Consider the following 12,682-nt stretch of genomic DNA (forward strand, 5'->3'; position numbering starts at 1 on the left):
GTTATTACAACAGAAGAATAGGAGAGGGATGTATAAATACTGCACAAAAATAGTGAAAAACAAAATAATTTTCAAATGATGTGGAATATTTGCTGTTAAGGAAAGAAAACGTACATTTTTCAAAAGTGATTATTTTATAGGTTTTGCACTCTCGGAAGCTCGCTATCACGAGTTACCGCCTTTGAGAAAAAGCATTTATGTATCATCCAAGTTTATGATGCGCAGTGACTTTGAGGCAGGGCCGTTAGGATAAGAGAGAGGGGAAAATCAAAAAAGATTTCCATAAAAAAGTGGAATAAATAAGTGCCTGAGTTACAACAATTTGGATTTACATACATTATCCAGCTCTATCTCTTTGGGATATTTTACAGTCCTGATATGTGAGGGGGAGAGGAGAGATAAACTGAATATGACCTATGCTCTGCAGGCTCAGCCAGAAAGAGCAAATGCCTGTAAGAATACTCAAGGAGCAGAAAGAAAGGGATGAGAGGATGAGGACAAAAAGCCAGGGGAGAGAAGAAAAATGACACTAAAAGGCAGTCACGATCTGATTGATGCTCTGCTGTATTTGAAGATCAGTGGCAGCCTTGTGGTGGCAAGCACAGAGGTCAGAGAGTGTGCGTGTGTGCGTGTTTGTGTGAGTGAGTGAGTGAGTGAGGGGTGTGTGTCCACGCTCGCTATAAGGGCGCGTGGCTTTCTTTGTCGGTTTCACCGTCTGGATTGTGCATGCGTGTGCAGGAACGTGTGTCCGGAGTCGCTCTACCAGTCTCCCCCTCTCTCTCTCTTTTCCTGTCTCTCTGTTGCTCCATTGTAGAAGAGAAATCTCAGTCGCTGGGTGGCTGGGGGAAATCAGATGTGAGCAGAGAATAACATGCTCAATTTGGCCTGGGAGTGGAGCCACGGCCAAAAGAGAGGGGAGCACCGTGATGTATCGAGCCGTTTGCCAGCCGGATGGGGTACACAGTGGCGGCCCTCTCTCTGCCTGTCAGCAAATACACATTTTTCACTCAGCAGGAGTAGTAGGAACCCTGTGTATGTCTGCATGTGTGCATTTGCGAGGTCGGTGGAGGGGAGAGCGTGCATGTTTTGGAACAGGAGAGGATTTTATTGGGGGGAGCGGGGTTAGGCAAGTTGTGTTTAATTTACATTTGGTGTAACTGTAAAATACTAATGTCGGTGCATAGAACGTGTTTGCATATATAGATATAAGCCTGTGTGAGTCACATTTGGCAGATGTGAACTGGCACAATGGAACAAAGAGCTCTAACAGTAAGTACTATAACTCTGGGTTTTGGGTTTTAGGTCATTGTGGCTGACCAAATGTGATATTGGTATTTTGTTTAATATTTTTTCCACACAAATATACACATATACATCAAGCTTGTTAGGGTTCAACTGAAAATAGGAAACTATTGGGTCACTGTTTATTTCCCCCGACTAGCCCCCTCAACACCGTCTGCTCAACTACAATGTATACTCTGCTACTTGTGCAGCAGGCAGAATGCAGCAGAGTATATACTGGTGGTTCTCTAGCGTCAATGTGTGCATTTTTGAGACTGTGTGTGTTGTCCTGAGTTTCTGTGGTGCAGGGATTCAGCACCCTGTGCTCGCGAACCACACACTCAGCAGATTTAACTTTGTTTGCCCTCATCAAAATCAGAGGACACACAGCTGTGACCAGCAAGAGGAAAACATGGAGCTCTTCCAAATGCGCCTCGTTGCTTTCTAACCTCCAGACTCACACTTCAGTTAACCCGCAGTGTGTTTAAAGAAGAATAGTGAGCATGTGCCCCTTTTGAAAACCTACAACTGTAATTGCTACTTGTAATTGCAAGAGAAACCTCAAATTTATAAAGAAAAAAAAATGCACTAAATATTATTACCCTCGCAACTCCCTTTCTAAGCACAGAGGGTTTCATAAGACGCCTGAGAACCTGGTATTGCCATCACATATTGGCAGCAAACACGTCAGCCTGAAGGTCTCGGAGCAACACATTCACACACATATACACAGACGCACAAGCCTCCACACTAAAGACCTCTTTTCAGCTTGCGTCGAGGGAAGTGGGCTGGGGAGACCCTTTGATGTGGGAACACTGAGGTCAGAGAAAACAGTCTGTGCAGCGCTAAATTCCATCCCCCACAACAGTTCCTTTTTCACTTCTCCTGCTACTGGTTCTGGTTTGAGAAGCATATCTTCAAAACAAGTTTAAAAAAGAATTTAGCCCACTTTAAACATGTAGGAGTACAGAATGGATAAATGCCACGTTTCAGGCTGTAGCTGCCACAATCTCTTTTAACAGTCTGCAGCCTGTGTTGCATTTCAGATTTTTTTCCCCCCTCTTATACGTTTATTGGCCTTTTGTTTCTGGAACCTAGGGAAAAGGCAAAATGTCTAACCAGCACATAAACTAATCTCAAATGTCATGTCTTATTAGAAGCAAATGGAAGGAAACGTTTGGCTCGCTCACCCCGCCGAGTCAATGAATTTGTCAAAATTTTATGATAATTCATTCAATTACTCTATAGACATTTAAATGATGTGGCGAGTGAGGGAGGAGGTGATGAGGGTCAGCTAAAGAGAGTGGAGAGGGGGCAGGAAAAGAGGGAGGGGGAGGAAAAGAGGGATTGGGGAATAATCCTGCTCTTGATATTACACTCCCTCCAGAGGCCTTTTAAGAGCTCCTATCACAGTGTGAGGCCTCCGAAACTTCTCTCCCCCTGCTCACCAACTCAGCAGCCAGTCCACCCCCGTCTTCACAGACACCTCTGTTCACAACTATCTGTACAAACAAGGCCATTGCTAAACCCACATACTTAAAAGCCCAACAGATGCATGCGCATTAGAAAATTATGTTTTCAATATCACATCTGAAAGGGTTTTTACATTGATTTACCTGGATATATAATCATATAAATAGACCTTTGGACTACTTTTACATTTTTCTCTTCATGCCCCAGTGTGCACATTCGCAAACACAAACACTACTGCTTTCATTTCTTGGAGAATGGCAAAAAGGCCGCCGCTCATCTCGACCCTTGACCTCTGGTCCCACTGCCTGTGCTAGAAGAGGGAGAGACGTAAGTATGGAGGGGTGACAAAAGGCGTCAATGTTGTGGGGCCATGAGAACAGCTCCCTCTGTAAGACCGGCTCAGGCTGCATCATGGGTAAGCTCCCCCTCTAGTGTTCACTGGCCTCTCATGTGCCTACTGCTACTCAAAGAGCAAGTTTTAATTTACTGTCCGAATGGGCTGCTCATTTAAACTCATATATAGACTGTACATTTAATAGAGATAAGTGACACAAATGATGTGTGTTTGTGTGAGTATTATGCATAGCAGGTGCCTACGTGTTGCTCCCTTGTGAATCACTTAAACCGTGGCCAACTAAAGTGCATCATAAAAACATAACACATTCAAAGTCAGGGTGGATATGTTCCAAACAGAACGCCTTTATGTATTTGTTTACTTCAAAGCTGGTCTTTACCTATGATTCAATCACAATAATCAGAAATAAAATACATGCTTGTTTTTTTTCTCGTGTAAAACAAAACATATTAAGGCATTTTACAACACTCAAAGGTACAATCATATTTGCTTGCATGGTGGCATTGCCTCGGCGTCTTCTTTCTCTAGCAGGACTGGCTTTTCCTTTGAGTGGAGTCAAAGCATCTGTTCGCCATTGGCTCAAAACCAAGCACGGTGTGTCCCATTCACATCTAAACTATGCTAGTGCCTCCTATTCTAGCTTAGCCACGCCTGAGGGCATGCTAATTACCTTCTCTCTCGCTCTAAATTACCCATCTTTCAGTGGGACTCTGACGCATTTGAGGCCAACGTTGCTAGCAGACAGAGAGGACAGAGTGAATGATAGAGAGGGAGAAAGAGGGAGGAGCAAAGTGTGAAAATAGAAACAAACCAATAATCTTTTACATTCCCTCCTAAACGAAAGCCACTCTGTCCCTAATGTAGACAAGTCATTTTGTACAAGCCGTTAAAGCCCACTGGGCCAGGCGAGCATGCAGTGCAGGGCCGCCCGTTTCAAAGATCTTTTGCAATCAGTTACACAATGGACCCCCTCATTTTATGCTGCTACATCATAAAAGTGCTCCTTTTGTTACATTTCCATCCTTAAAAGGGTCTTAATCCCCATCCTTTCAGGGCAGTCTATGGCAAATTCCTCAGGGACATCCCATTCGCTGCAAGGGCTGGAGTGACCCACTCAGAAAACAGCATGCAGGGCTTTGAGCTTTTCTTCTGCTGCCACTCTCCAGAGAACATTAAATCGTACTTTTCATCCCCCTCACCATAGGGGGAAGCCCCTTAATGATGACAGAGAAAGAGAAATTCCTCCACTCAGTCCTATGACACCATTCTGCTGTCAAGCAGGCGCCTCGGCGGACAGAGAATCAAACATGGCTTCCTGCAGGTGGAGCGTCAGTGAAGGTCACGGTACAGTCCAAAGAGGAGAGAAGAAGGGAAGGAGGGAGGGATAGGGAGAGAAAAAGAGACAGAGGTAGCACGTCAGAGGGAGACCAGCTTTCCCTTTGCAAATTAAGTCATCTGCTGAAAAAGGTCTTAAAAAATAGCCTTCACTCCATCATCTGTCATGTTTTATCCAATCATTTGGTTTCTACACAGCAGCATTTCTAGATTTTAAACTGTTTTACTCTTCAATAGTATATAACGCAGACCAAAAATCTACTAGTTGGCTAGTTGAAGTCACGAGTTTAAACAATTATTTAACTGGTTGTTGCACATTTTCTGTTTATATATATACATTTTATGGGGTATCAGGAAATTAATGTAGGTCTAGGGGTCAGAATGAATGCGGTAACTTTGTTAACACTGTTAATGTATAACTGTTATACATTAACAGAGTATGCATACATAAATGTACATTTTCTAACGTCATACGTTTTCTGAGGGCATATATGAAGGCCACTTGCAAAAGTGATAATTATTCTAAGTGTATCACAAATACAGCAATGAGCTGTTTAATATCAGAACAAGTGGCCGTGCTAATTGGTTAACTATCTTACTTACATTTAAAAATAAGGCATGTTTGATGTCAGTGACCATATGTTAGACAACAGGGGTTGCACATCTCCTTCTTGTGTTTGTCATTTACTATCTGAAAATAACTACACAGATTTCCTGCCAGACATATGTATTTATCATCGATTAACAGCAGTCAGCAGCCATATACACGTCCATGAGAGACTGATTGTCACTACTTTACATTAGGCCAAATTACTTTGACTATGAGTGGGTAGCTTTGACGTGACTACAGTAAAAGACGCTTTTGTTATGTCTAAATAATGTCTAATTTAGCTAAAACTGTTGTGCAGGGTTTTATTTTGTATTTATTTTGTTTCACTTTATGTGTCTATTGAAGATTGTAATTGCTTAAATGTAGCCACCAATTACAGATAGGAAGTTTGGTCAGACTGAGACCCTGCTGTAAAATCCTCACACTTCTCATAACAAATAATAAATAAACTTCCAAGAGCAAAATTTGCTGTTGTTCTTATTATGTGTAAGACAGAAATCGGTCTCACTTACAGTAATGAATTTAAGGCAATGCTTAATTGCTTCAGTGCTCTTTGCTTGCATATTATTACCTTTCTAGCATTAAACATTTATTTGACTAAGGTATTGATTCTTTAATGACACTCAGGTTCAAACATTTTGATTGTTTATGTGTTTTATTTTTTATTCACTTATTTTTATTCTTTGCCTGTGCTTAACCGATGTATTGATTTATATGTGTTGTTGCTATTGATGTATTATTACTGTATTATTACTGTATGATTGTACTGCCGTCCTTCGTGGCCAGGACCCTCTTGTATAAGAGATTTTTACTCTCAAGAGTTTTATTTTTTATTAGAAGTTAAATAAAAAATAATAATACATGCTAAACTTAATAATATATACATTTCAACACATAAAATATCAAAATGTCACTGAAATGCTGAAATATGATGATAAAAAATATTAAGCATTTAATGGTAAATACTGGCACAACAAAGCCAAGCATGTTTTTGTTTTAATCATTAGCTTTGTGGCATCTATGTCTGTGTTACTTTCCTTATTGTAGAGACGGGTCAGTCGGTTGAGGGAGTAATGCTGTGGGATTTGAGCAGGTGAAGATGTCACTGATAGTTTCTAGCATGAGATGAACACAGAGACCTCAACAGTCTATAATCCTCTAGCTACAAGTCTTACCCCCCTGTAATGGCTTTTCTAGCTACTCAGCTTTGGCCAACACAAAAGTCATGAAAATGCGCACCTGGAGGTGAAAAGACAGCTCAAGCATCCAGCTCTGTCACTCTTTGGAGTGCATTTTCACCTCGTGTCTGGCAATAATTTTCAAATTATTTGCCACACATGGAGCGCATGTTTCACAGTTTGCATTGATGTATATGGAGCACGTTGCCTGGCAGAATTCAGAGAAAACCAAAATACGGGAGACGCCATCAAAAGCAATAATTACATGCAGAGTCGGGGAGGGGCTACTACGAGCCAATAATCAAAACCAGCACTTACCCTAGAATCTGATTAAACTGCTAATGACCTGTCACTCAAAAGCAAGGCAGATGTTTATAGATGCCCAGTACCAACCGCACAGCTCATCAGTCAGAGTCAGAACCTTGGCAGCCATGTCATATACCACACCCACTCACTTAGCATTGCCACTGCACAACACCGGGGAAAACTACTTTCGGGTTACTGATGGTGGATGCTGAGTTGTCGCCATGTGCTTTCACACAATCAGAGGAGAGGGCAGCGGTGTGTTATACATTTATTAGTTTTTTTCCATTCTCACTGTCTTGCTTTGGCCACATTGCAACACCTCTGCCACCTTTCCCGAGCCACTGCCCCTTCTCTTTTCCCATTTGTGATGTGGAAGCAGCCATTTTCTTGTGGTGACTCCCTCAGCTTTCACCCTGATGCGTGACACTCATGACAAATTGGGTGTGGAAGTGAAGGTGATGGGCTGTGAAAGCAATGCCCCTGCCCCCGCTATACACATGAACACATATACACGAAGGCTACTAGAAGTACAAATACAAAAAATATCAGTCGTGTGTGTGTGTTCACCATCTTGCACACAATACCTTTAGACACTCAGCCCAGCTCTGAGGCAAAGCACAAAGGTTATGTTGCAAACGGGGTGATGACCTGGATGTATAACACACAAAGAAAACAGGAAATGGAAATCTTGACTTCCTTCACCTCCAGCTTTCACTCCAACATGTGTTTTTCTCCCACCTCTTCTATGCAGTTGCAATACAGGACGTTGGGGTATTTACAAATTTGCTCATCGTTTTCAATTTTAGGAAAAAGAAAAAGAAAAAATAAAATTTCTTCCATATTTATGGTTTGTTAGAGTTAATGTTGAACAGATACATTTTTGCATTTCCAATGAAAAATGCCAACAACCTTTCTCCGATTACTTATTATTTTAAAATATTTATAAACCAATTAAATTCTTCACATCAACCACATTTATTGTGAAAAATTGAGTAATTTTGACCAGGGGAAAAATTATTGTACTGAATTGTATAGCAATTATCATAACATTACACTAATTCCCTTAGAAGTATTTAAATTATATGGTTGGTTGATTGCATGATGAATTAAAGAGCCATTTTTCATACTAAGAACCTAATCCAACAGTAATCAGGATGGGGGCTCTAAGGCACATTCAAGACCAGACAGGCCGGAACCAGCCTAAGCTAATACAGTAGTCATATCATTATCATCATCATCACCTCCAGGGACTTAATCTAACCTGTAGCCTTAGTCTGATCCACAAGTGCTTAAGGAACAAATCATTACATTAGCGCCATAATAATGCCAGAAGATGTCACAATGTGATTTTAGACAACTCAATTTTCTACAATCTCCTTAAGTTGTTTTAATTAAGTCTGCTGGAGTTTCAGTCTTGCAGTTAACAGTTGCCCATGAGTTTGATACTCTGATTCAAATAAAGGAACGGGTTGAAACACAAAATTAATAAGCAATAACAAAACCATGTGGTTTACCTTTTTATGTTAAAGAGCAGCATCGTGAACCGTGATGTACATGATAAAAATATTCCTCGTGTGTTTCAAATACGGAGAACGAAACACAGATATGGAGAACACAACATACAAACGAGAAAACAGTTTCAAAGAACTGCAAAATGTGCGGCTGCTGCATATGCGTCGTCTTTAACTGATGTAAAGGAATCACCGAGTGCACATAAACTGTTTTGTTGTGTGGCGCAAAATAGCAGAGGTTAAACAAATATATGCGCTTCCACTTTTACTTCCTTCAAGACCAGAGACTCACTGTCTCTGTCATCAACAAACACATACAGTATTCTAAACAAATGACAAATGAAAGTACAGAAGTACTAATTAGGACACCTTCACAAAATAAACTGAAGAAGAAACAGGAAGTGTGCAGAATTTTACGTGGTAGCCGGCTATATACCAAGTACTCCATGACCATAACTCAAGACCTTGCACCTGGGGTTTATGAGCTCTTTAACATTTTTTCTTCATGTGGAGGCCAAAAAACAGACAAATAACAGTTTACGGATTCCAAAATGTGTTAAAAAAGGCGTAATCAAACACAGACGCACACAAGCGGGAATACCGAAGCATTACCATCAGCCTGTCTGGTTAACCAGAATACTTAAGAGCTGAGCTTGAAAAGGCTACTGATAATGTGATTAAAACATTGCTGAGCTCAACAGTAATTACTCTCCTGAACACAGTATATCCTGATGATATGACAATTTTACAGTTAGAGTATTTTTCGACATTGTTAACAAAGCCATCACCTGGCAAAGACTTCAATACATATTAATGAAAGGAGATGGAGTTATTATTAGATTACTGAGGTGAATGTGATTAGCAAGAACTATAGCTTTGCTTCCTGAAAACATAATTGTACTGCACGTTAAGCTAGAGGCTCACATTATCAAAGTTGTATCAGGCAACTGACAAGGCTTTTATAATTAGGCATGGTATTCTTTGAGAGAAAAGAGAAGAAATCTCAGCCACACAATGCACAGCAGGGTATATATTCACTTACAACCCCTACAGGCAGCAGAGAACAGGCTTGTTGCCTTTGATCCTTCCATCCAGTTGTTTATAGAGGTTGTAGAGGTCCCAGAACCCTTTTGTATTAGGAATAACTTCAACTGTACAGCTGAGATGCTGGTAAGAGAAAGTGGTAGCAAAATATTCAGCATGCCTGGCTCTTAATCACCGGAAATTTGTCCATTAAAATCTAAACAGTACATCAGAATAACTAAAAAATTAACCAAATAAAACATTTTTTAAAGTAAAAATGTGCATAAATTTTCAATACACGTTTTCATAACCCAAGCTAAACCGAAAAACAAAAACAGAAGCAACTTCTCTTAATCCGTGTCACCCCCTCGGTGTCGTTGATACGGCCCATTCCAAAGTGCCTCTAATCCATGTTTACACATACTGTATATTTTCCTCTAAGACACTGGCCATCACTAAGCTATAGGCCCCGTCTGTGCACGGTGGCTATTATGCACACATCAGGCGAGGGCTTTTTGTGCCATTGTGTTCAGTGACAGACTGAATGAGAGGGACCGTTTCTCAGTACCAGGATGTGTGGGAGACACCTGCTGGGCCGGGCTGCACCGGCCTGCTCTGGTCCACCATTAAAACGTGTAGCGCTAGGGGCTCTTTTGTTAGCCAGGAGCTCTTGGTGGTGACATGTTTGAAGTGTCACAAGTGTCAGTCTTTATTAGATCCAGAGTGATATTAGGGGATGGAAGAGTACGGTTAGCCAAGGACAGGGAAAGATGGATTGAGCGAGACAGACGGATAGAGCTTCCCTCTTTACCCATTTTCCCTTTATGGCTAAATTCACAAAATTAACAACCAACTAGAATTACAATGTCAACACCAAGCAATACTTTGGTTAGAGGTACGTATTACTTTTACAAAGTTTTAAGTACAGTGCCAGTAAATATGAAAATGTATAAAGTATGTATTGTATGCAGCTACTGCTGCTCCTAGTACAATTCATCTGATAATCTTCTAGGTTAATGAAGCATCTCCTTACTATTGTTTTCATTAGCATAGTTTCTCACTGATTCGCAACACTTTCGCTGTGTGCGAGTGTGCTCCCGTGTCTGTGAGCGCTTCCAAAATAACTGGAGAATACAGGAGAGATAATTTATGGGGCTGCTGCAGTACAAATACGGAGGTTGCTGCTGGAAGCATACATCGATTGACATCTGCTCAAATGTTCATTGACAAAAGGAGAAACACTGAGAGAAAGAGTACGAGGGAGAGAGACGAGTCCTGAGAGGGGGAGAAAAAAAAATCCATAATTGCTCTCATCGCCATATGATTTTCTGCAGGCAATTTTCAGGGAGCACACACTGACCTTTGCCTACTTAATTCCTGTGCAGTAAAGAAACAGAGAGATGATCACTGGGGCACATAATTACACTCTCATCGATACACGGATCTATGGGATAGACTATGAATGCAACACGGGGATGAAAGGACAATACACATTACCCTTGCAACCCGCACAAACGAGCATGTACTCTGACCTACATGCACACGGAAGAAAACACATGCCCACACACATATTATCATTGCACTGGCGTATATTTCTATCTGGATGCAAAGTCAATGTGAAATGCATGGTGGGTAATGATGATGTGAAGGTTTGAGGCTGCGAGCTGGATGGAGGACCCCATATGGCTCTCTCCCTCCGTGTCATTACCTTGTTACGCCTCTGACTTCCATTCAGAGAGAGAGAGAGAGAGAAAGACAGAGAGCAAGAGAGAGCGAGGATCACCCAAGACCATGCTACAACTGAAATTGTCTGGGGTCAACAGTGCCATAATTACTTTAAAATGTCAGACTGCAATAAAATACAACAGTTCATCTGGCAGAAAGCAAATTAGCTTTGACCATGCCGTAATTACCCTTTCCTGCAGAACCATTAGAAGAGATCAAATCTTCACATTCTCTGTTTGAGGAAAGGCCATCAGAGTACACTCCACCTGACAAGGATGCACATTTGCCATTTTGCAGGGGTAATTAATTGTCCTTATAATAGAAATTTTATATTGGACTTTGAAATGGAAAAAAGTGTAATAACCTGCCAGTTTTATCTTAACCATTTGATGACAACCCTTGCCTCTTGCACTCTCATCATCCCTTCTTCCTTTTATTTTACTTTAGCAGCTGACTGATAAGCATGTTTAAATACTCTGAGGATTTCCTGCTCCAGTAACTCCATCTAAAGAGGAAACACATAATATATTGACATTGATCTGCATTTAAAAATAAGGCGGGATGTCAGAATCAGGATGAACAGTTTTCAGCTTTAAAAACATCGTGAAAGGATGTATAACATACACCGAGGCTTTAAACACCTGTTCCTGTATATCAAACACACAAAATCTGTCAATTTACCAGAAAGTTGCAATGCAGGTGTTTTCACGTTTCTTCAAGGAGTGCAAGTTAAAATCTTCTGTCGTTTAAAGGTTTTCCTGTCACACTGCATTTCCTTCTAGTTTTGCACCATGTGTATAGGATACAAAGACAGTGAAGGAATTTGAATATAGAAAATCATCGCTTAATTAGAAAAACACAATTTTTTCAAATTATTTAATGTAAAAAGAGTCAACTTATACACCTTGACAGCTTAAATACTTTTTTGGTTGTAAAATGGCAAAAAAATTAATACACATAATGGCAAACTCACTGTATTAACTGCAATCACTGTTATGTATGATGGCATCCCCAGAGCCAGTTTTGAACCAGTAAAAACCCGAGCGTACATTTTATTAACATGTTGCATTGTTACTTGTAACAAACGCTGTTTGACATAGTGGGCTTCTTGTTTTCTCGCATGCCATATTAACCTTCACAGCATCCACAGCCCATAATCTTCTCTAAGTAGTGTGTAGCGATACTAAATTTATTAAGAATATCTTAGATAGCTCAAGTGCTGGTGGATTTTCATCAACCTTTGTGTAATTCATGTTGTGTTAACTGAACATGATTTAAGTGTAGGCTATATGTATTTTAACTTGAAATTTCAGTCAGCTAGTTTGTGCTCTAATGCCACTGTCTTGAACTTCAGTTGGTGATGGCAGTCTTTGTTCTGCTGTGAAATCTCACTGCATGGACCAAATCTTCAAGCTCATAGCAGAATTGCCAGAAAGCAATACAAGGCCTGTTGTCACCAGGCACAGAGAGTAGAGTAGGAGTGCTGTACTCTGCAAAAGTCTTGAGTCACCTCAAATTTCTTTATATTGTGCTGGGAAAGTAAATGGTAATACAGTACATAAGGCAAAAACATAGTTTGTACAGTTCTAATGAGCTTGAAAGTCATTATGTAGCATGGCCAGCTTAAAATCTCTTGGGCAAGCTTTCTTATCATTTTTTTAAGTAGTCTTCAGGAATACTTCTCCAGGCATCTTGAAGGACGTTCAAAGCTCTTCTTTGGATGGTGGCAGCCTTTTGTTCTTCTTTATCCTTTCATAAGACCCGTTGCCACTGATTTCAGTGCAGTTCTTCTGTAATTTGGCATAACTCAGTCTTTTCTCCCTGCTTCGCTTTCTTTTCGTTTCCCTTTCCAGCCATCCTCCAGAGAGAGACCATTTGTGATGAA

The 12,682-nt window shown here is 40.6% G+C and overlaps 1 protein-coding gene across 1 annotated transcript in view; it reads right to left on the reverse strand.

The window, feature by feature from the left end:
* LOC102791121 (uncharacterized) overlaps positions 1 to 12,682 on the reverse strand; it is a 295,543-nt gene that overhangs the window by 148,634 nt on the left and 134,227 nt on the right. The gene's annotated exons all lie outside the window — the stretch shown is intronic.

This window comes from Neolamprologus brichardi, chromosome 12, assembly GCF_056152115.1.
Source record: "Neolamprologus brichardi isolate AB-2024 chromosome 12, ASM5615211v1, whole genome shotgun sequence".
Classification (NCBI taxonomy): Eukaryota; Metazoa; Chordata; class Actinopteri; order Cichliformes; family Cichlidae; genus Neolamprologus; species Neolamprologus brichardi.